The sequence below is a fragment of the Hyla sarda genome, chromosome 1 (genome assembly GCF_029499605.1).
Source record: "Hyla sarda isolate aHylSar1 chromosome 1, aHylSar1.hap1, whole genome shotgun sequence".
Classification (NCBI taxonomy): domain Eukaryota; kingdom Metazoa; phylum Chordata; class Amphibia; order Anura; family Hylidae; genus Hyla; species Hyla sarda.
This window is the reverse complement of record NC_079189.1, coordinates 322,292,616-322,316,116: the sequence shown is the minus strand read 5'-3', so window position 1 is coordinate 322,316,116 and position 23,501 is coordinate 322,292,616. Positions and strand designations below refer to the sequence as shown.

General features: G+C 43.4%; 14 pseudogenes; all 14 read left to right on the top strand.

Moving 5' to 3' along the window:
- The first annotated feature begins 629 nt into the window (after nucleotides 1-629).
- On the top strand, nucleotides 630-893 carry LOC130341330 (U2 spliceosomal RNA; annotated as a pseudogene).
- Nucleotides 894-2,349: 1,456 nt separating this feature from the next.
- On the top strand, nucleotides 2,350-2,613 carry LOC130341463 (U2 spliceosomal RNA; annotated as a pseudogene).
- Nucleotides 2,614-4,076: 1,463 nt separating this feature from the next.
- Nucleotides 4,077-4,340, top strand: LOC130338698 (U2 spliceosomal RNA; annotated as a pseudogene).
- Nucleotides 4,341-5,773: 1,433 nt separating this feature from the next.
- LOC130338687 (U2 spliceosomal RNA) lies at nucleotides 5,774-6,037 on the top strand (annotated as a pseudogene).
- A 1,464-nt stretch (nucleotides 6,038-7,501) lies between these two features.
- Nucleotides 7,502-7,766, top strand: LOC130340957 (U2 spliceosomal RNA; annotated as a pseudogene).
- A 1,467-nt stretch (nucleotides 7,767-9,233) lies between these two features.
- On the top strand, nucleotides 9,234-9,498 carry LOC130340946 (U2 spliceosomal RNA; annotated as a pseudogene).
- A 1,473-nt stretch (nucleotides 9,499-10,971) lies between these two features.
- Nucleotides 10,972-11,235, top strand: LOC130338676 (U2 spliceosomal RNA; annotated as a pseudogene).
- Nucleotides 11,236-12,699: 1,464 nt separating this feature from the next.
- Nucleotides 12,700-12,964, top strand: LOC130341538 (U2 spliceosomal RNA; annotated as a pseudogene).
- A 1,456-nt stretch (nucleotides 12,965-14,420) lies between these two features.
- Nucleotides 14,421-14,684, top strand: LOC130338665 (U2 spliceosomal RNA; annotated as a pseudogene).
- Nucleotides 14,685-16,146: 1,462 nt separating this feature from the next.
- LOC130338654 (U2 spliceosomal RNA) lies at nucleotides 16,147-16,410 on the top strand (annotated as a pseudogene).
- A 1,469-nt stretch (nucleotides 16,411-17,879) lies between these two features.
- Nucleotides 17,880-18,143, top strand: LOC130338643 (U2 spliceosomal RNA; annotated as a pseudogene).
- A 1,468-nt stretch (nucleotides 18,144-19,611) lies between these two features.
- On the top strand, nucleotides 19,612-19,876 carry LOC130342076 (U2 spliceosomal RNA; annotated as a pseudogene).
- A 1,462-nt stretch (nucleotides 19,877-21,338) lies between these two features.
- On the top strand, nucleotides 21,339-21,602 carry LOC130339981 (U2 spliceosomal RNA; annotated as a pseudogene).
- A 1,451-nt stretch (nucleotides 21,603-23,053) lies between these two features.
- Nucleotides 23,054-23,317, top strand: LOC130342098 (U2 spliceosomal RNA; annotated as a pseudogene).
- The last annotated feature ends 184 nt before the right edge of the window (nucleotides 23,318-23,501 follow it).

Below are 23,501 nucleotides of genomic sequence, written 5' to 3'. Positions count from 1 at the left end.
TTAAAATGCCATTCAATGCCACGGGCTAGATGTAAACTGCAGATGACCATGTTGTGGTAGTTACCATGGATACCCAAGTGATGTGTGAGCTAACACATAGGCCCAACAGATTCCAAGAAGGCCAGAATCACCAGCGGCACCACCATCGATTGTCAGGTCACCCGGATTCAGCAAATACCAGAGTCCAAAATGATGCAGGTTTATACTGTTAATTTTCAGTTTATCGTTACAGTTGGTGTTATTCCATGTCGGAAGGGACGCAGCTACAGCCAGTGGGGTAACTAGAGACAGGCAGGCAGCTATGTGCAACAAAGGTAGGCGTGTTGTTTTCATATGCAGATCTGAAATATTGTCTTATATGCAAGAGGAGGAGTGATGGGGGTTCAGGCAAAAGCCAGGCTATGGATTGCATTGCTAAATGCTCCATCAGAGTGCAATGGTCGCCTGTCCTTTTTTTAAGTGATGATGTGGGTTTAGCCTGTGCTGTATGTATGTATGTATGGGTGGCTGACTGCCACCCACCCAGAGAGTGTATGGGAGTCTGGTTGGCTGCCAGCCTTCCTTCCATTCCTATGAGTAATGTGAGTGCTCATGAAGGGGACATGGTTGGGTCCACCCCTTTCCCGGTTATCCCCTCTAGGCCTTTTGGCTTAGATCAAGTGTAAAAAAAGAAAGGATCTTGCGACAGATCGCATCCTGAGGCACGTTTTTTTTTGTGTGAATACTTGCACTTGGGTGACTTGTGAGCACATACTGATACATACGTTCCCTATCTGGGGGCCATAAATTAAATGGATTTTTGAGAAAGGGAGCTGATTTGGAAGCTTGCTTCTGTCGCCCTATGCATTGACCCGATGTGGCAGTATCTTCGGGTAGTGAACAGTGCACCACCCCATTCCAGTGTTAAACAAGAAAGATTCTCATTTAATCCTCCGTGGGTGAGAATTTGAGTTTGAGAATTGGAGACCAAAATGATGAGTTGCACTGACTGGTTTATGAACGTCTATTCATTTAGCGTTTTAATGACCATGTTTGCACACTGATTGGTGTAAAAAAATAAAATAAAACTAAATAATAATAATCTAGCACACCTGTGCAGGTTTGACATGACATGACAGGTAGCTGTCTTGTGGGTGGTGCTGAATCCTGTTAAATGACATGAGGGTCTCATGCCTATACACAAGGGTGTGTCATTGCTGTTGCTTGACCATGCATTGGTTTCTGTGGTCAGTGAATGATAAAAACAAAATTTACCATCCATTGATGGATGGGAAATCCGCCATGAGGCATTTGTTTTTAGAAACTGCTGCTCACAACCAATGTTGCAATGTAGTGTCTCCATCTGCTGGTGGTATTGGAAAGGCATTAGTGCTATGACAGGGTCTGAAGAAGAAGAAGAAGAAGACGGAAAAAAATATATATAAAAAGAAAAAGAGAGAGAGAGAGACTGACTTAGTGAGCGAGTGAGTGAGAGAGTGAGAGTGAGTGAGAGTGAATGAGTGAGTGATTGAGTGAGTGAGTGAGTGAGAACAAATGAGTTAAAGCAAGTGAGTGAGAGAGATCGAATGAATGAAAGTCTGAATGACAGAAAGAAAAAAGGATGAAGAAAGAAGCATGAAGAAAAAAAAATGTATATGGAGTTGCTGACATGAGTGCAATCTACAAAGCCGTTGAGGCTGATCCTCATGGGAGGATTATTGCACCAGGACCCTTAGCACTTTTAAAATGCCATTCAATGCCACGGGCTAGATGTAAACTGCAGATGACCATGTTGTGGTAGTTACCATGGATACCCAAGTGATGTGTGAGCTAACACATAGGCCCAACAGATTCCAAGAAGGCCAGAATCACCAGCGGCACCACCATCGATTGTCAGGTCACCCGGATTCAGCAAATACCAGAGTCCAAAATGATGCAGGTTTATACTGTTAATTTTCAGTTTATCGTTACAGTTGGTGTTATTCCATGTCGGAAGGGACGCAGCTACAGCCAGTGGGGTAACTAGAGACAGGCAGGCAGCTATGTGCAACAAAGGTAGGCGTGTTGTTTTCATATGCAGATCTGAAATATTGTCTTATATGCAAGAGGAGGAGTGATGGGGGTTCAGGCAAAAGCCAGGCTATGGATTGCATTGCTAAATGTTCCATCAGAGTGCAATGGTCGCCTGTCCTTTTTTTAAGTGATGATGTGGGTTTAGCCTGTGCTGTATGTATGTATGTATGGGTGGCTGACTGCCACCCACCCAGAGAGTGTATGGGAGTCTGGTTGGCTGCCAGCCTTCCTTCCATTCCTATGAATAATGTGAGTGCTCATGAAGGGGACATGGTTGGGTCCACCCCTTTCCCGGTTATCCCCTCTAGGCCTTTTGGCTTAGATCAAGTGTAAAAAAAGGAAGGATCTTGCGACAGATCGCATCCTGAGGCACGTTTTTTTTTGTGTGAATACTTGCACTTGGGTGACTTGTGAGCACATACTGATACATACGTTCCCTATCTGGGGACCATAAATTAAATGGATTTTTGAGAAAGGGAGCTGATTTGGAAGCTTGCTTCTGTCACCCTATGCATTGACCCGATGTGGCAGTATCTTCGGGTAGTGAACAGTGCACCACCCCATTCCAGTGTTAAACAAGAAAGATTCTCATTTAATCCTCCGTGGGTGAGAATTTGAGTTTGAGAATTGGAGACCAAAATGATGAGTTGCACTGACTGGTTTATGAACGTCTATTCATTTAGCGTTTTAATGACCATGTTTGCACACTGATTGGTGTAAAAAAATAAAATAAAACTAAATAATAATAATCTAGCACACCTGTGCAGGTTTGACATGACATGACAGGTAGCTGTCTTGTGGGTGGTGCTGAATCCTGTTAAATGACATGAGGGTCTCATGCCTATACACAAGGGTGTGTCATTGCTGTTGCTTGACCATGCATTGGTTTCTGTGGTCAGTGAATGATAAAAACAAAATTTACCATCCATTGATGGATGGGAAATCCGCCATGAGGCATTTGTTTTTAGAAACTGCTGCTCACAACCAATGTTGCAATGGAGTGTCTCCATCTGCTGGTGGTATTGGAAAGGCATTAGTGCTATGACAGGGTCTGAAGAAGAAGAAGAAGAAGACGGAAAAAAATATATATAAAAAGAAAAAGAGAGAGAGAGAGAGAGACTGACTTAGTAAGCGAGTGAGTGAGAGAGTGAGAGTGAGTGAGAGTGAATGAGTGAGTGAGTGATTGAGTGAGTGAGTGAGTGAGAACAAATGAGTTAAAGCAAGTGAGTGAGAGAGATCGAATGAATGAAAGTCTGAATGACAGAAAGAAAAAAGGATGAAGAAAGAAGCATGAAGAAAAAAAAATGTATATGGAGTTGCTGACATGAGTGCAATCTACAAAGCCGTTGAGGCTGATCCTCATGGGAGGATTATTGCACCAGGACCCTTAGCACTTTTAAAATGCCATTCAATGCCACGGGCTAGATGTAAACTGCAGATGACCATGTTGTGGTAGTTACCATGGATACCCAAGTGATGTGTGAGCTAACACATAGGCCCAACAGATTCCAAGAAGGCCAGAATCACCAGCGGCACCACCATCGATTGTCAGGTCACCCGGATTCAGCAAATACCAGAGTCCAAAATGATGCAGGTTTATACTGTTAATTTTCAGTTTATCGTTACAGTTGGTGTTATTCCATGTCGGAAGGGACGCAGCTACAGCCAGTGGGGTAACTAGAGACAGGCAGGCAGCTATGTGCAACAAAGGTAGGCGTGTTGTTTTCATATGCAGATCTGAAATATTGTCTTATATGCAAGAGGAGGAGTGATGGGGGTTCAGGCAAAAGCCAGGCTATGGATTGCATTGCTAAATGCTCCATCAGAGTGCAATGGTCGCCTGTCCTTTTTTTAAGTGATGATGTGGGTTTAGCCTGTGCTGTATGTATGTATGTATGGGTGGCTGACTGCCACCCACCCAGAGAGTGTATGGGATCTGGTTGGCTGCCAGCCTTCCTTCCATTCCTATGAGTAATGTGAGTGCTCATGAAGGGGACATGGTTGGGTCCACCCCTTTCCCGGTTATCCCCTCTAGGCCTTTTGGCTTAGATCAAGTGTAAAAAAAGAAAGGATCTTGCGACAGATCGCATCCTGAGGCACGTTTTTTTTTGTGTGAATACTTGCACTTGGGTGACTTGTGAGCACATACTGATACATACGTTCCCTATCTGGGGACCATAAATTAAATGGATTTTTGAGAAAGGGAGCTGATTTGGAAGCTTGCTTCTGTCGCCCTATGCATTGACCCGATGTGGCAGTATCTTCGGGTAGTGAACAGTGCACCACCCCACTCCAGTGTTAAACAAGAAAGATTCTCATTTAATCCTCCGTGGTGAGAATTTGAGTTTGAGAATTGGAGACCAAAATGATGAGTTGCACTGACTGGTTTATGAACGTCTATTCATTTAGCGTTTTAATGACCATGTTTGCACACTGATTGGTGTAAAAAAATAAAGTAAAACTAAATAATAATAATCTAGCACACCTGTGCAGGTTTGACATGACATGACAGGTAGCTGTCTTGTGGGTGGTGCTGAATCCTGTTAAATGACATGAGGGTCTCATGCCTATACACAAGGGTGTGTCATTGCTGTTGCTTGACCATGCATTGGTTTCTGTGGTCAGTGAATGATAAAAACAAAATTTACCATCCATTGATGGATGGGAAATCCGCCATGAGGCATTTGTTTTTAGAAACTGCTGCTCACAACCAATGTTGCAATGGAGTGTCTCCATCTGCTGGTGGTATTGGAAAGGCATTAGTGCTATGACAGGGTCTGAAGAAGAAGAAGAAGAAGACGGAAAAAAATATATATAAAAAGAAAAAGAGAGAGAGAGAGAGAGACTGACTTAGTGAGCGAGTGAGTGAGAGAGTGAGAGTGAGTGAGAGTGAATGAGTGAGTGAGTGATTGAGTGAGTGAGTGAGTGAGTGAGAACAAATGAGTTAAAGCAAGTGAGTGAGAGAGATCGAATGAATGAAAGTCTGAATGACAGAAAGAAAAAAGGATGAAGAAAGAAGCATGAAGAAAAAAAAATGTATATGGAGTTGCTGACATGAGTGCAATCTACAAAGCCGTTGAGGCTGATCCTCATGGGAGGATTATTGCACCAGGACCCTTAGCACTTTTAAAATGCCATTCAATGCCACGGGCTAGATGTAAACTGCAGATGACCATGTTGTGGTAGTTACCATGGATACCCAAGTGATGTGTGAGCTAACACATAGGCCCAACAGATTCCAAGAAGGCCAGAATCACCAGCGGCACCACCATCGATTGTCAGGTCACCCGGATTCAGCAAATACCAGAGTCCAAAATGATGCAGGTTTATACTGTTAATTTTCAGTTTATCGTTACAGTTGGTGTTATTCCATGTCGGAAGGGACGCAGCTACAGCCAGTGGGGTAACTAGAGACAGGCAGGCAGCTATGTGCAACAAAGGTAGGCGTGTTGTTTTCATATGCAGATCTGAAATATTGTCTTATATGCAAGAGGAGGAGTGATGGGGGTTCAGGCAAAAGCCAGGCTATGGATTGCATTGCTAAATGCTCCATCAGAGTGCAATGGTCGCCTGTGCTGTATGTATGTATGTATGGGTGGCTGACTGCCACCCACCCAGAGAGTGTATGGGAGTCTGGTTGGCTGCCAGCCTTCCTTCCATTCCTATGAGTAATGTGAGTGCTCATGAAGGGGACATGGTTGGGTCCACCCCTTTCCCGGTTATCCCCTCTAGGCCTTTTGGCTTAGATCAAGTGTAAAAAAAGAAAGGATCTTGCGACAGATCGCATCCTGAGGCACGTTTTTTTTTGTGTGAATACTTGCACTTGGGTGACTTGTGAGCACATACTGATACATACGTTCCCTATCTGGGGACCATAAATTAAATGGATTTTTGAGAAAGGGAGCTGATTTGGAAGCTTGCTTCTGTCGCCCTATGCATTGACCCGATGTGGCAGTATCTTCGGGTAGTGAACAGTGCACCACCCCATTCCAGTGTTAAACAAGAAAGATTCTCATTTAATCCTCCGTGGGTGAGAATTTGAGTTTGAGAATTGGAGACCAAAATGATGAGTTGCACTGACTGGTTTATGAACGTCTATTCATTTAGCGTTTTAATGACCATGTTTGCACACTGATTGGTGTAAAAAAATAAAATAAAACTAAATAATAATAATCTAGCACACCTGTGCAGGTTTGACATGACATGACAGGTAGCTGTCTTGTGGGTGGTGCTGAATCCTGTTAAATGACATGAGGGTCTCATGCCTATACACAAGGGTGTGTCATTGCTGTTGCTTGACCATGCATTGGTTTCTGTGGTCAGTGAATGATAAAAACAAAATTTACCATCCATTGATGGATGGGAAATCCGCCATGAGGCATTTGTTTTTAGAAACTGCTGCTCACAACCAATGTTGCAATGGAGTGTCTCCATCTGCTGGTGGTATTGGAAAGGCATTAGTGCTATGACAGGGTCTGAAGAAGAAGAAGAAGAAGACGGAAAAAAATATATATAAAAAGAAAAAGAGAGAGAGAGAGACTGACTTAGTGAGCGAGTGAGTGAGAGAGTGAGAGTGAGTGAGAGTGAATGAGTGAGTGAGTGAGTGATTGAGTGAGTGAGTGAGTGAGAACAAATGAGTTAAAGCAAGTGAGTGAGAGAGATCGAATGAATGAAAGTCTGAATGACAGAAAGAAAAAAGGATGAAGAAAGAAGCATGAAGAAAAAAAAATGTATATGGAGTTGCTGACATGAGTGCAATCTACAAAGCCGTTGAGGCTGATCCTCATGGGAGGATTATTGCACCAGGACCCTTAGCACTTTTAAAATGCCATTCAATGCCACGGGCTAGATGTAAACTGCAGATGACCATGTTGTGGTAGTTACCATGGATACCCAAGTGATGTGTGAGCTAACACATAGGCCCAACAGATTCCAAGAAGGCCAGAATCACCAGCGGCACCACCATCGATTGTCAGGTCACCCGGATTCAGCAAATACCAGAGTCCAAAATGATGCAGGTTTATACTGTTAATTTTCAGTTTATCGTTACAGTTGGTGTTATTCCATGTCGGAAGGGACGCAGCTACAGCCAGTGGGGTAACTAGAGACAGGCAGGCAGCTATGTGCAACAAAGGTAGGCGTGTTGTTTTCATATGCAGATCTGAAATATTGTCTTATATGCAAGAGGAGGAGTGATGGGGGTTCAGGCAAAAGCCAGGCTATGGATTGCATTGCTAAATGCTCCATCAGAGTGCAATGGTCGCCTGTCCTTTTTTTAAGTGATGATGTGGGTTTAGCCTGTGCTGTATGTATGTATGTATGGGTGGCTGACTGCCACCCACCCAGAGAGTGTATGGGAGTCTGGTTGGCTGCCAGCCTTCCTTCCATTCCTATGAGTAATGTGAGTGCTCATGAAGGGGACATGGTTGGGTCCACCCCTTTCCCGGTTATCCCCTCTAGGCCTTTTGGCTTAGATCAAGTGTAAAAAAAAGAAAGGATCTTGCGACAGATCGCATCCTGAGGCACGTTTTTTTTTGTGTGAATACTTGCACTTGGGGGACTTGTGAGCACATACTGATACATACGTTCCCTATCTGGGGACCATAAATTAAATGGATTTTTGAGAAAGGGAGCTGATTTGGAAGCTTGCTTCTGTCGCCCTATGCATTGACCCGATGTGGCAGTATCTTCGGGTAGTGAACAGTGCACCACCCCATTCCAGTGTTAAACAAGAAAGATTCTCATTTAATCCTCCGTGGGTGAGAATTTGAGTTTGAGAATTGGAGACCAAAATGATGAGTTGCACTGACTGGTTTATGAACGTCTATTCATTTAGCGTTTTAATGACCATGTTTGCACACTGATTGGTGTAAAAAAAATAAAATAAAACGAAATAATAATAATCTAGCACACCTGTGCAGGTTTGACATGACATGACAGGTAGCTGTCTTGTGGGTGGTGCTGAATCCTGTTAAATGACATGAGGGTCTCATGCCTATACACAAGGGTGTGTCATTGCTGTTGCTTGACCATGCATTGGTTTCTGTGGTCAGTGAATGATAAAAACAAAATTTACCATCCATTGATGGATGGGAAATCCGCCATGAGGCATTTGTTTTTAGAAACTGCTGCTCACAACCAATGTTGCAATGGAGTGTCTCCATCTGCTGGTGGTATTGGAAAGGCATTAGTGCTATGACAGGGTCTGAAGAAGAAGAAGAAGAAGACGGAAAAAAATATATATAAAAAGAAAAAGAGAGAGAGAGAGAGAGAGACTGACTTAGTGAGCGAGTGAGTGAGAGAGTGAGAGTGAGTGAGAGTGAATGAGTGAGTGAGTGATTGAGTGAGTGAGTGAGTGAGAACAAATGAGTTAAAGCAAGTGAGTGAGAGAGATCGAATGAATGAAAGTCTGAATGACAGAAAGAAAAAAGGATGAAGAAAGAAGCATGAAGAAAAAAAAATGTATATGGAGTTGCTGACATGAGTGCAATCTACAAAGCCGTTGAGGCTGATCCTCATGGGAGGATTATTGCACCAGGACCCTTAGCACTTTTAAAATGCCATTCAATGCCACGGGCTAGATGTAAACTGCAGATGACCATGTTGTGGTAGTTACCATGGATACCCAAGTGATGTGTGAGCTAACACATAGGCCCAACAGATTCCAAGAAGGCCAGAATCACCAGCGGCACCACCATCGATTGTCAGGTCACCCGGATTCAGCAAATACCAGAGTCCAAAATGATGCAGGTTTATACTGTTAATTTTCAGTTTATCGTTACAGTTGGTGTTATTCCATGTCGGAAGGGACGCAGCTACAGCCAGTGGGGTAACTAGAGACAGGCAGGCAGCTATGTGCAACAAAGGTAGGCGTGTTGTTTTCATATGCAGATCTGAAATATTGTCTTATATGCAAGAGGAGGAGTGATGGGGGTTCAGGCAAAAGCCAGGCTATGGATTGCATTGCTAAATGCTCCATCAGAGTGCAATGGTCGCCTGTCCTTTTTTTAAGTGATGATGTGGGTTTAGCCTGTGCTGTATGTATGTATGTATGGGTGGCTGACTGCCACCCACCCAGAGAGTGTATGGGAGTCTGGTTGGCTGCCAGCCTTCCTTCCATTCCTATGAGTAATGTGAGTGTTCATGAAGGGGACATGGTTGGGTCCACCCCTTTCCCGGTTATCCCCTCTAGGCCTTTTGGCTTAGATCAAGTGTAAAAAAAAAAAAGGATCTTGCGACAGATCGCATCCTGAGGCACGTTTTTTTTTGTGTGAATACTTGCACTTGGGTGACTTGTGAGCACATACTGATACATACGTTCCCTATCTGGGGACCATAAATTAAATGGATTTTTGAGAAAGGGAGCTGATTTGGAAGCTTGCTTCTGTCGCCCTATGCATTGACCCGATGTGGCAGTATCTTCGGGTAGTGAACAGTGCACCACCCCATTCCAGTGTTAAACAAGAAAGATTCTCATTTAATCCTCCGTGGGTGAGAATTTGAGTTTGAGAATTGGAGACCAAAATGATGAGTTGCACTGACTGGTTTATGAACGTCTATTCATTTAGCGTTTTAATGACCATGTTTGCACACTGATTGGTGTAAAAAAATAAAAATAAAACGAAATAATAATAATCTAGCACACCTGTGCAGGTTTGACATGACATGACAGGTAGCTGTCTTGTGGGTGGTGCTGAATCCTGTTAAATGACATGAGGGTCTCATGCCTATACACAAGGGTGTGTCATTGCTGTTGCTTGACCATGCATTGGTTTCTGTGGTCAGTGAATGATAAAAACAAAATTTACCATCCATTGATGGATGGGAAATCCGCCATGAGGCATTTGTTTTTAGAAACTGCTGCTCACAACCAATGTTGCAATGGAGTGTCTCCATCTGCTGGTGGTATTGGAAAGGCATTAGTGCTATGACAGGGTCTGAAGAAGAAGAAGAAGAAGACGGAAAAAAATATATATAAAAAGAAAAAGAGAGAGAGAGAGAGAGACTGACTTAGTGAGCGAGTGAGTGAGAGAGTGAGAGTGAGTGAGAGTGAATGAGTGAGTGAGTGATTGAGTGAGTGAGTGAGTGAGTGAGAACAAATGAGTTAAAGCAAGTGAGTGAGAGAGATCGAATGAATGAAAGTCTGAATGACAGAAAGAAAAAAGGATGAAGAAAGAAGCATGAAGAAAAAAAAATGTATATGGAGTTGCTGACATGAGTGCAATCTACAAAGCCGTTGAGGCTGATCCTCATGGGAGGATTATTGCACCAGGACCCTTAGCACTTTTAAAATGCCATTCAATGCCACGGGCTAGATGTAAACTGCAGATGACCATGTTGTGGTAGTTACCATGGATACCCAAGTGATGTGTGAGCTAACACATAGGCCCAACAGATTCCAAGAAGGCCAGAATCACCAGCGGCACCACCATCGATTGTCAGGTCACCCGGATTCAGCAAATACCAGAGTCCAAAATGATGCAGGTTTATACTGTTAATTTTCAGTTTATCGTTACAGTTGGTGTTATTCCATGTCGGAAGGGACGCAGCTACAGCCAGTGGGGTAACTAGAGACAGGCAGGCAGCTATGTGCAACAAAGGTAGGCGTGTTGTTTTCATATGCAGATCTGAAATATTGTCTTATATGCAAGAGGAGGAGTGATGGGGGTTCAGGCAAAAGCCAGGCTATGGATTGCATTGCTAAATGCTCCATCAGAGTGCAATGGTCGCCTGTCCTTTTTTTAAGTGATGATGTGGGTTTAGCCTGTGCTGTATGTATGTATGTATGTATGGGTGGCTGACTGCCACCCACCCAGAGAGTGTATGGGAGTCTGGTTGGCTGCCAGCCTTCCTTCCATTCCTATGAGTAATGTGAGTGTTCATGAAGGGGACATGGTTGGGTCCACCCCTTTCCCGGTTATCCCCTCTAGGCCTTTTGGCTTAGATCAAGTGTAAAAAAAGAAAGGATCTTGCGACAGATCGCATCCTGAGGCACGTTTTTTTTTGTGTGAATACTTGCACTTGGGTGACTTGTGAGCACATACTGATACATACGTTCCCTATCTGGGGACCATAAATTAAATGGATTTTTGAGAAAGGGAGCTGATTTGGAAGCTTGCTTCTGTCGCCCTATGCATTGACCCGATGTGGCAGTATCTTCGGGTAGTGAACAGTGCACCACCCCATTCCAGTGTTAAACAAGAAAGATTCTCATTTAATCCTCCGTGGGTGAGAATTTGAGTTTGAGAATTGGAGACCAAAATGATGAGTTGCACTGACTGGTTTATGAACGTCTATTCATTTAGCGTTTTAATGACCATGTTTGCACACTGATTGGTGTAAAAAAATAAAATAAAACTAAATAATAATAATCTAGCACACCTGTGCAGGTTTGACATGACATGACAGGTAGCTGTCTTGTGGGTGGTGCTGAATCCTGTTAAATGACATGAGGGTCTCATGCCTATACACAAGGGTGTGTCATTGCTGTTGCTTGACCATGCATTGGTTTCTGTGGTCAGTGAATGATAAAAACAAAATTTACCATCCATTGATGGATGGGAAATCCGCCATGAGGCATTTGTTTTTAGAAACTGCTGCTCACAACCAATGTTGCAATGGAGTGTCTCCATCTGCTGGTGGTATTGGAAAGGCATTAGTGCTATGACAGGGTCTGAAGAAGAAGAAGAAGAAGACGGAAAAAAATATATATAAAAAGAAAAAGAGAGAGAGAGAGAGAGACTGACTTAGTGAGCGAGTGAGTGAGAGAGTGAGAGTGAGTGAGAGTGAATGAGTGAGTGAGTGATTGAGTGAGTGAGTGAGTGAGAACAAATGAGTTAAAGCAAGTGAGTGAGAGAGATCGAATGAATGAAAGTCTGAATGACAGAAAGAAATAAGGATGAAGAAAGAAGCATGAAGAAAAAAAAATGTATATGGAGTTGCTGACATGAGTGCAATCTACAAAGCCGTTGAGGCTGATCCTCATGGGAGGATTATTGCACCAGGACCCTTAGCACTTTTAAAATGCCATTCAATGCCACGGGCTAGATGTAAACTGCAGATGACCATGTTGTGGTAGTTACCATGGATACCCAAGTGATGTGTGAGCTAACACATAGGCCCAACAGATTCCAAGAAGGCCAGAATCACCAGCGGCACCACCATCGATTGTCAGGTCACCCGGATTCAGCAAATACCAGAGTCCAAAATGATGCAGGTTTATACTGTTAATTTTCAGTTTATCGTTACAGTTGGTGTTATTCCATGTCGGAAGGGACGCAGCTACAGCCAGTGGGGTAACTAGAGACAGGCAGGCAGCTATGTGCAACAAAGGTAGGCGTGTTGTTTTCATATGCAGATCTGAAATATTGTCTTATATGCAAGAGGAGGAGTGATGGGGGTTCAGGCAAAAGCCAGGCTATGGATTGCATTGCTAAATGCTCCATCAGAGTGCAATGGTCGCCTGTCCTTTTTTTAAGTGATGATGTGGGTTTAGCCTGTGCTGTATGTATGTATGTATGGGTGGCTGACTGCCACCCACCCAGAGAGTGTATGGGAGTCTGGTTGGCTGCCAGCCTTCCTTCCATTCCTATGAGTAATGTGAGTGCTCATGAAGGGGACATGGTTGGGTCCACCCCTTTCCCGGTTATCCCCTCTAGGCCTTTTGGCTTAGATCAAGTGTAAAAAAAGAAAGGATCTTGCGACAGATCGCATCCTGAGGCACGTTTTTTTTTTGTGTGAATACTTGCACTTGGGTGACTTGTGAGCACATACTGATACATACGTTCCCTATCTGGGGACCATAAATTAAATGGATTTTTGAGAAAGGGAGCTGATTTGGAAGCTTGCTTCTGTCGCCCTATGCATTGACTCGATGTGGCAGTATCTTCGGGTAGTGAACAGTGCACCACCCCATTCCAGTGTTAAACAAGAAAGATTCTCATTTAATCCTCCGTGGGTGAGAATTTGAGTTTGAGAATTGGAGACCAAAATGATGAGTTGCACTGACTGGTTTATGAACGTCTATTCATTTAGCGTTTTAATGACCATGTTTGCACACTGATTGGTGTAAAAAAATAAAATAAAACTAAATAATAATAATCTAGCACACCTGTGCAGGTTTGACATGACATGACAGGTAGCTGTCTTGTGGGTGGTGCTGAATCCTGTTAAATGACATGAGGGTCTCATGCCTATACACAAGGGTGTGTCATTGCTGTTGCTTGACCATGCATTGGTTTCTGTGGTCAGTGAATGATAAAAACAAAATTTACCATCCATTGATGGATGGGAAATCCGCCATGAGGCATTTGTTTTTAGAAACTGCTGCTCACAACCAATGTTGCAATGGAGTGTCTCCATCTGCTGGTGGTATTGGAAAGGCATTAGTGCTATGACAGGGTCTGAAGAAGAAGAAGAAGAAGACGGAAAAAAATATATATAAAAAGAAAAAGAGAGAGAGAGAGACTGACTTAGTGAGCGAGTGAGTGAGAGAGTGAGAGTGAGTGAGAGTGAATGAGTGAGTGAGTGATTGAGTGAGTGAGTGAGTGAGAACAAATGAGTTAAAGCAAGTGAGTGAGAGAGATCGAATGAATGAAAGTCTGAATGACAGAAAGAAAAAAGGATGAAGAAAGAAGCATGAAGAAAAAAAAATGTATATGGAGTTGCTGACATGAGTGCAATCTACAAAGCCGTTGAGGCTGATCCTCATGGGAGGATTATTGCACCAGGACCCTTAGCACTTTTAAAATGCCATTCAATGCCACGGGCTAGATGTAAACTGCAGATGACCATGTTGTGGTAGTTACCATGGATACCCAAGTGATGTGTGAGCTAACACATAGGCCCAACAGATTCCAAGAAGGCCAGAATCACCAGCGGCACCACCATCGATTGTCAGGTCACCCGGATTCAGCAAATACCAGAGTCCAAAATGATGCAGGTTTATACTGTTAATTTTCAGTTTATCGTTACAGTTGGTGTTATTCCATGTCGGAAGGGACGCAGCTACAGCCAGTGGGGTAACTAGAGACAGGCAGGCAGCTATGTGCAACAAAGGTAGGCGTGTTGTTTTCATATGCAGATCTGAAATATTGTCTTATATGGAAGAGGAGGAGTGATGGGGGTTCAGGCAAAAGCCAGGCTATGGATTGCATTGCTAAATGCTCCATCAGAGTGCAATGGTCGCCTGTCCTTTTTTTAAGTGATGATGTGGGTTTAGCCTGTGCTGTATGTATGTATGGGTGGCTGACTGCCACCCACCCAGAGAGTGTATGGGAGTCTGGTTGGCTGCCAGCCTTCCTTCCATTCCTATGAGTAATGTGAGTGCTCATGAAGGGGACATGGTTGGGTCCACCCCTTTCCCGGTTATCCCCTCTAGGCCTTTTGGCTTAGATCAAGTGTAAAAAAAGAAAGGATCTTGCGACAGATCGCATCCTGAGGCACGTTTTTTTTTGTGTGAATACTTGCACTTGGGTGACTTGTGAGCACATACTGATACATACGTTCCCTATCTGGGGACCATAAATTAAATGGATTTTTGAGAAAGGGAGCTGATTTGGAAGCTTGCTTCTGTCGCCCTATGCATTGACCCGATGTGGCAGTATCTTCGGGTAGTGAACAGTGCACCACCCCATTCCAGTGTTAAACAAGAAAGATTCTAATTTAATCCTCCGTGGGTGAGAATTTGAGTTTGAGAATTGGAGACCAAAATGATGAGTTGCACTGACTGGTTTATGAACGTCTATTCATTTAGCGTTTTAATGACCATGTTTGCACACTGATTGGTGTAAAAAAATAAAATAAAACTAAATAATAATAATCTAGCACACCTGTGCAGGTTTGACATGACATGACAGGTAGCTGTCTTGTGGGTGGTGCTGAATCCTGTTAAATGACATGAGGGTCTCATGCCTATACACAAGGGTGTGTCATTGCTGTTGCTTGACCATGCATTGGTTTCTGTGGTCAGTGAATGATAAAAACAAAATTTACCATCCATTGATGGATGGGAAATCCGCCATGAGGCATTTGTTTTTAGAAACTGCTGCTCACAACCAATGTTGCAATGGAGTGTCTCCATCTGCTGGTGGTATTGGAAAGGCATTAGTGCTATGACAGGGTCTGAAGAAGAAGAAGAAGAAGAAGAAGACGGAAAAAAATATATATAAAAAGAAAAAGAGAGAAAGAGAGAGAGACTGACTTAGTGAGCGAGTGAGTGAGAGAGTGAGAGTGAGTGAGAGTGAATGAGTGAGTGAGTGATTGAGTGAGTGAGTGAGTGAGAACAAATGAGTTAAAGCAAGTGAGTGAGAGAGATCGAATGAATGAAAGTCTGAATGACAGAAAGAAAAAAGGATGAAGAAAGAAGCATGAAGAAAAAAAAATGTATATGGAGTTGCTGACATGAGTGCAATCTACAAAGCCGTTGAGGCTGATCCTCATGGGAGGATTATTGCACCAGGACCCTTAGCACTTTTAAAATGCCATTCAATGCCACGGGCTAGATGTAAACTGCAGATGACCATGTTGTGGTAGTTACCATGGATACCCAAGTGATGTGTGAGCTAACACATAGGCCCAACAGATTCCAAGAAGGCCAGAATCACCAGCGGCACCACCATCGATTGTCAGGTCACCCGGATTCAGCAAATACCAGAGTCCAAAATGATGCAGGTTTATACTGTTAATTTTCAGTTTATCGTTACAGTTGGTGTTATTCCATGTCGGAAGGGACGCAGCTACAGCCAGTGGGGTAACTAGAGACAGGCAGGCAGCTATGTGCAACAAAGGTAGGCGTGTTGTTTTCATATGCAGATCTGAAATATTGTCTTATATGCAAGAGGAGGAGTGATGGGGGTTCAAGCAAAAGCCAGGCTATGGATTGCATTGCTAAATGCTCCATCAGAGTGCAATGGTCGCCTGTCCTTTTTTTAAGTGATGATGTGGGTTTAGCCTGTGCTGTATGTATGTATGGCTGACTGCCACCCACCCAGAGAGTGTATGGGAGTCTGGTTGGCTGCCAGCCTTCCTTCCATTCCTATGAGTAATGTGAGTGCTCATGAAGGGGACATGGTTGGGTCCACCCCTTTCCCGGTTATCCCCTCTAGGCCTTTTGGCTTAGATCAAGTGTAAAAAAAGAAAGGATCTTGCGACAGATCGCATCCTGAGGCACGTTTTTTTTTGTGTGAATACTTGCACTTGGGTGACTTGTGAGCACATACTGATACATACGTTCCCTATCTGGGGACCATAAATTAAATGGATTTTTGAGAAAGGGAGCTGATTTGGAAGCTTGCTTCTGTCGCCCTATGCATTGACCCGATGTGGCAGTATCTTCGGGTAGTGAACAGTGCACCACCCCATTCCAGTGTTAAACAAGAAAGATTCTCATTTAATCCTCCGTGGGTGAGAATTTGAGTTTGAGAATTGGAGACCAAAATGATGAGTTGCACTGACTGGTTTATGAACGTCTATTCATTTAGCGTTTTAATGACCATGTTTGCACACTGATTGGTGTAAAAAAATAAAATAAAACTAAATAATAATAATCTAGCACACCTGTGCAGGTTTGACATGACATGACAGGTAGCTGTCTTGTGGGTGGTGCTGAATCCTGTTAAATGACATGAGGGTCTCATGCCTATACACAAGGGTGTGTCATTGCTGTTGCTTGACCATGCATTGGTTTCTGTGGTCAGTGAATGATAAAAACAAAATTTACCATCCATTGATGGATGGGAAATCTGCCATGAGGCATTTGTTTTTAGAAACTGCTGCTCACAACCAATGTTGCAATGGAGTGTCTCCATCTGCTGGTGGTATTGGAAAGGCATTAGTGCTATGACAGGGTCTGAAGAAGAAGAAGAAGAAGAAGACGGAAAAAAATATATATAAAAAGAAAAAGAGAGAGAGAGAGAGAGAGACTGACTTAGTGAGCGAGTGAGTGAGAGAGTGAGAGTGAGTGAGAGTGAATGAGTGAGTGAGTGATTGAGTGAGTGAGTGAGTGAGTGAGAACAAATGAGTTAAAGCAAGTGAGTGAGAGAGATCGAATGAATGAAAGTCTGAATGACAGAAAGAAAAAAGGATGAAGAAAGAAGCATGAAGAAAAAAAAATGTATATGGAGTTGCTGACATGAGTGCAATCTACAAAGCCATTGAGGCTGATCCTCATGGGAGGATTATTGCACCAGGACCCTTAGCACTTTTAAAATGCCATTCAATGCCACGGGCTAGATGTAAACTGCAGATGACCATGTTGTGGTAGTTACCATGGATACCCAAGTGATATGTGAGCTAACACATAGGCCCAACAGATTCCAAGAAGGCCAGAATCACCAGCGGCACCACCATCGATTGTCAGGTCACCCGGATTCAGCAAATACCAGAGTCCAAAATGATGCAGGTTTATACTGTTAATTTTCAGTTTATCGTTACAGTTGGTGTTATTCCATGTCGGAAGGGACGCAGCTACAGCCAGTGGGGTAACTAGAGACAGGCAGGCAGCTATGTGCAACAAAGGTAGGCGTGTTGTTTTCATATGCAGATCTGAAATATTGTCTTATATGCAAGAGGAGGAGTGATGGGGGTTCAGGCAAAAGCCAGGCTATGGATTGCATTGCTAAATGCTCCATCAGAGTGCAATGGTCGCCTGTCCTTTTTTTAAGTGATGATGTGGGTTTAGCCTGTGCTGTATGTATGTATGGGTGGCTGACTGCCACCCACCCAGAGAGTGTATGGGAGTCTGGTTGGCTGCCAGCCTTCCTTCCATTCCTATGAGTAATGTGAGTGCTCATGAAGGGGACATGGTTGGGTCCACCCCTTTCCCGGTTATCCCCTCTAGGCCTTTTGGCTTAGATCAAGTGTAAAAAAAGAAAGGATCTTGCGACAGATCGCATCCTGAGGCACGTTTTTTTTTGTGTGAATACTTGCACTTGGGTGACTTGTGAGCACATACTGATACATACGTTCCCTATCTGGGGACCATAAATTAAATGGATTTTTGAGAAAGGGAGCTGATTTGGAAGCTTGCTTCTGTCGCCCTATGCATTGACCCGATGTGGCAGTATCTTCGGGTAGTGAACAGTGCACCACCCCATTCCAGTGTTAAACAAGAAAGATTCTCATTTAATCCTCTGTGGGTGAGAATTTGAGTTTGAGAATTGGAGACCAAAATGATGAGTTGCACTGACTGGTTTATGAACGTCTATTCATTTAGCGTTTTAATGACCATGTTTGCACACTGATTGGTGTAAAAAAATAAAATAAAACTAAATAATAATAATCTAGCACACCTGTGCAGGTTTGACATGACATGACAGGTAGCTGTCTTGTGGGTGGTGCTGAATCCTGTTAAATGACATGAGGGTCTCATGCCTATACACAAGGGTGTGTCATTGCTGTTGCTTGACCATGCATTGGTTTCTGTGGTCAGTGAATGATAAAAACAAAATTTACCATCCATTGATGGATGGGAAATCCGCCATGAGGCATTTGTTTTTAGAAACTGCTGCTCACAACCAATGTTGCAATGGAGTGTCTCCATCTGCTGGTGGTATTGGAAAGGCATTAGTGCTATGACAGGGTCTGAAGAAGAAGAAGAAGAAGACGGAAAAAAATATATATAAAAAGAAAAAGAGAGAGAGAGAGAGAGAGACTGACTTAGTGAGCGAGTGAGTGAGAGAGTGAGAGTGAATGAGTGAGTGAGTGATTGAGTGAGTGAGTGAGTGAGTGAGTGAGAACAAATGAGTTAAAGCAAGTGAGTGAGAGAGATCGAATGAATGAAAGTCTGAATGACAGAAAGAAAAAAGGATGAAGAAAGAAGCATGAAGAAAAAAAAATGTATATGGAGTTGATGACATGAGTGCAATCTACAAAGCCGTTGAGGCTGATCCTCATGGGAGGATTATTGCACCAGGACCCTTAGCACTTTTAAAATGCCATTCAATGCCACGGGCTAGATGTAAACTGCAGATGACCATGTTGTGGTAGTTACCATGGATACCCAAGTGATGTGTGAGCTAACACATAGGCCCAACAGATTCCAAGAAGGCCAGAATCACCAGCGGCACCACCATCGATTGTCAGGTCACCCGGATTCAGCAAATACCAGAGTCCAAAATGATGCAGGTTTATACTGTTAATTTTCAGTTTATCGTTACAGTTGGTGTTATTCCATGTCGGAAGGGACGCAGCTACAGCCAGTGGGGTAACTAGAGACAGGCAGGCAGCTATGTGCAACAAAGGTAGGCGTGTTGTTTTCATATGCAGATCTGAAATATTGTCTTATATGCAAGAGGAGGAGTGATGGGGGTTCAGGCAAAAGCCAGGCTATGGATTGCATTGCTAAATGCTCCATCAGAGTGCAATGGTCGCCTGTCCTTTTTTTAAGTGATGATGTGGGTTTAGCCTGTGCTGTATGTATGTATGTATGTATGGGTGGCTGACTGCCACCCACCCAGAGAGTGTATGGGAGTCTGGTTGGCTGCCAGCCTTCCTTCCATTCCTATGAGTAATGTGAGTGCTCATGAAGGGGACATGGTTGGGTCCACCCCTTTCCCGGTTATCCCCTCTAGGCCTTTTGGCTTAGATCAAGTGGAAAAAAAGAAAGGATCTTGCGACAGATCGCATCCTGAGGCACGTTTTTTTTTTGTGTGAATACTTGCACTTGGGTGACTTGTGAGCACATACTGATACATACGTTCCCTATCTGGGGACCATAAATTAAATGGATTTTTGAGAAAGGGAGCTGATTTGGAAGCTTGCTTCTGTCGCCCTATGCATTGACCCGATGTGGCAGTATCTTCGGGTAGTGAACAGTGCACCACCCCATTCCAGTGTTAAACAAGAAAGATTCTCATTTAATCCTCCGTGGGTGAGAATTTGAGTTTGAGAATTGGAGACCAAAATGATGAGTTGCACTGACTGGTTTATGAACGTCTATTCATTTAGCGTTTTAATGACCATGTTTGCACACTGATTGGTGTAAAAAAAAAAAATAAAACTAAATAATAATAATCTAGCACACCTGTGCAGGTTTGACATGACATGACAGGTAGCTGTCTTGTGGGTGGTGCTGAATCCTGTTAAATGACATGAGGGTCTCATGCCTATACACAAGGGTGTGTCATTGCTGTTGCTTGACCATGCATTGGTTTCTGTGGTCAGTGAATGATAAAAACAAAATTTACCATCCATTGATGGATGGGAAATCCGCCATGAGGCATTTGTTTTTAGAAACTGCTGCTCACAACCAATGTTGCAATGGAGTGTCTCCATCTGCTGGTGGTATTGGAAAGGCATTAGTGCTATGACAGGGTCTGAAGAAGAAGAAGACGGAAAAAAATATATATAAAAAGAAAAAGAGAGAGAGAGAGAGAGACTGACTTAGTGAGCGAGTGAGTGAGAGAGTGAGAGTGAGTGAGAGTGAATGAGTGAGTGAGTGATTGAGTGAGTGAGTGAGTGAGAACAAATGAGTTAAAGCAAGTGAGTGAGAGAGATCGAATGAATGAAAGTCTGAATGACAGAAAGAAAAAAGGATGAAGAAAGAAGCATGAAGAAAAAAAAATGTATATGGAGTTGCTGACATGAGTGCAATCTACAAAGCCGTTGAGGCTGATCCTCATGGGATGATTATTGCACCAGGACCCTTAGCACTTTTAAAATGCCATTCAATGCCACGGGCTAGATGTAAACTGCAGATGACCATGTAGTGGTAGTTACCATGGATACCCAAGTGATGTGTGAGCTAACACATAGGCCCAACAGATTCCAAGAAGGCCAGAATCACCAGCGGCACCACCATCGATTGTCAGGTCACCCGGATTCAGCAAATACCAGAGTCCAAAATGATGCAGGTTTATACTGTTAATTTTCAGTTTATCGTTACAGTTGGTGTTATTCCATGTCGGAAGGGACGCAGCTACAGCCAGTGGGGTAACTAGAGACAGGCAGGCAGCTATGTGCAACAAAGGTAGGCGTGTTGTTTTCATATGCAGATCTGAAATATTGTCTTATATGCAAGAGGAGGAGTGATGGGGGTTCAGGCAAAAGCCAGGCTATGGATTGCATTGCTAAATGCTCCATCAGAGTGCAATGGTCGCCTGTCCTTTTTTTAAGTGATGATGTGGGTTTAGCCTGTGCTGTATGTATGTATGTATGTATGGGTGGCTGACTGCCACCCACCCAGAGAGTGTATGGGAGTCTGGTTGGCTGCCAGCCTTCCTTCCATTCCTATGAGTAATGTGAGTGCTCATGAAGGGGACATGGTTGGGTCCACCCCTTTCCCGGTTATCCCCTCTAGGCCTTTTGGCTTAGATCAAGTGTAAAAAAAGAGAGGATCTTGCGACAGATCGCATCCTGAGGCACGTTTTTTTTTGTGTGAATACTTGCACTTGGGTGACTTGTGAGCACATACTGATACATACGTTCCCTATCTGGGGACCATAAATTAAATGGATTTTTGAGAAAGGGAGCTGATTTGGAAGCTTGCTTCTGTCGCCCTATGCATTGACCCGATGTGGCAGTATCTTCGGGTAGTGAACAGTGCACCACCCCATTCCAGTGTTAAACAAGAAAGATTCTCATTTAATCCTCCGTGGGTGAGAATTTGAGTTTGAGAATTGGAGACCAAAATGATGAGTTGCACTGACTGGTTTATGAACGTCTATTCATTTAGCGTTTTAATGACCATGTTTGCACACTGATTGGTGTAAAAAAATAAAATAAAACTAAATAATAATAATCTAGCACACCTGTGCAGGTTTGACATGACATGACAGGTAGCTGTCTTGTGGGTGGTGCTGAATCCTGTTAAATGACATGAGGGTCTCATGCCTATACACAAGGGTGTGTCATTGCTGTTGCTTGACCATGCATTGGTTTCTGTGGTCAGTGAATGATAAAAACAAAATTTACCATCCATTGATGGATGGGAAATCCGCCATGAGGCATTTGTTTTTAGAAACTGCTGCTCACAACCAATGTTGCAATGGAGTGTCTCCATCTGCTGGTGGTATTGGAAAGGCATTAGTGCTATGACAGGGTCTGAAGAAGAAGAAGAAGAAGAAGACGGAAAAAAATATATATAAAAAGAAAAAGAGAGAGAGAGAGAGAGACTGACTTAGTGAGCGAGTGAGTGAGAGAGTGAGAGTGAGTGAGAGTGAATGAGTGAGTGAGTGAGTGAGTGAGAACAAATGAGTTAAAGCAAGTGAGTGAGAGAGATCGAATGAATGAAAGTCTGAATGACAGAAAGAAAAAAGGATGAAGAAAGAAGCATGAAGAAAAAAAAATGTATATGGAGTTGCTGACATGAGTGCAATCTACAAAGCCGTTGAGGCTGATCCTCATGGGAGGATTATTGCACCAGGACCCTTAGCACTTTTAAAATGCCATTCAATGCCACGGGCTAGATGTAAACTGCAGATGACCATGTTGTGGTAGTTACCATGGATACCCAAGTGATGTGTGAGCTAACACATAGGCCCAACAGATTCCAAGAAGGCCAGAATCACCAGCGGCACCACCATCGATTGTCAGGTCACCCGGATTCAGCAAATACCAGAGTCCAAAATGATGCAGGTTTATACTGTTAATTTTCAGTTTATCGTTACAGTTGGTGTTATTCCATGTCGGAAGGGACGCAGCTACAGCCAGTGGGGTAACTAGAGACAGGCAGGCAGCTATGTGCAACAAAGGTAGGCGTGTTGTTTTCATATGCAGATCTGAAATATTGTCTTATATGCAAGAGGAGGAGTGATGGGGGTTCAGGCAAAAGCCAGGCTATGGATTGCATTGCTAAATGCTCCATCAGAGTGCAATGGTCGCCTGTCCTTTTTTTAAGTGATGATGTGGGTTTAGCCTGTGCTGTATGTATGTATGGGTGGCTGACTGCCACCCACCCAGAAAGTGTATGGGAGGCTGGTTGGCTGCCAGCCTTCCTTCCATTCCTATGAGTAATGTGAGTGCTCATGAAGGGGACATGGTTGGGTCCACCCCTTTCCCGGTTATCCCCTCTAGGCCTTTTGGCTTAGATCAAGTGTAAAAAAAGAAAGGATCTTGCGACAGATCGCATCCTGAGGCACGTTTTTTTTTGTGTGAATACTTGCACTTGGGTGACTTGTGAGCACATACTGATACATACGTTCCCTATCTGGGGACCATAAATTAAATGGATTTTTGAGAAAGGGAGCTGATTTGGAAGCCTGCTTCTGTCACCCTATGCATTGACCCGATGTGGCAGTATCTTCGGGTAGTGAACAGTGCACCACCCCATTCCAGTGTTAAACAAGAAAGATTCTCATTTAATCCTCCGTGGGTGAGAATTTGAGTTTGAGAATTGGAGACCAAAATGATGAGTTGCACTGACTGGTTTATGAACGTCTATTCATTTAGCGTTTTAATGACCATGTTTGCACACTGATTGGTGTAAAAAAATAAAATAAAACTAAATAATA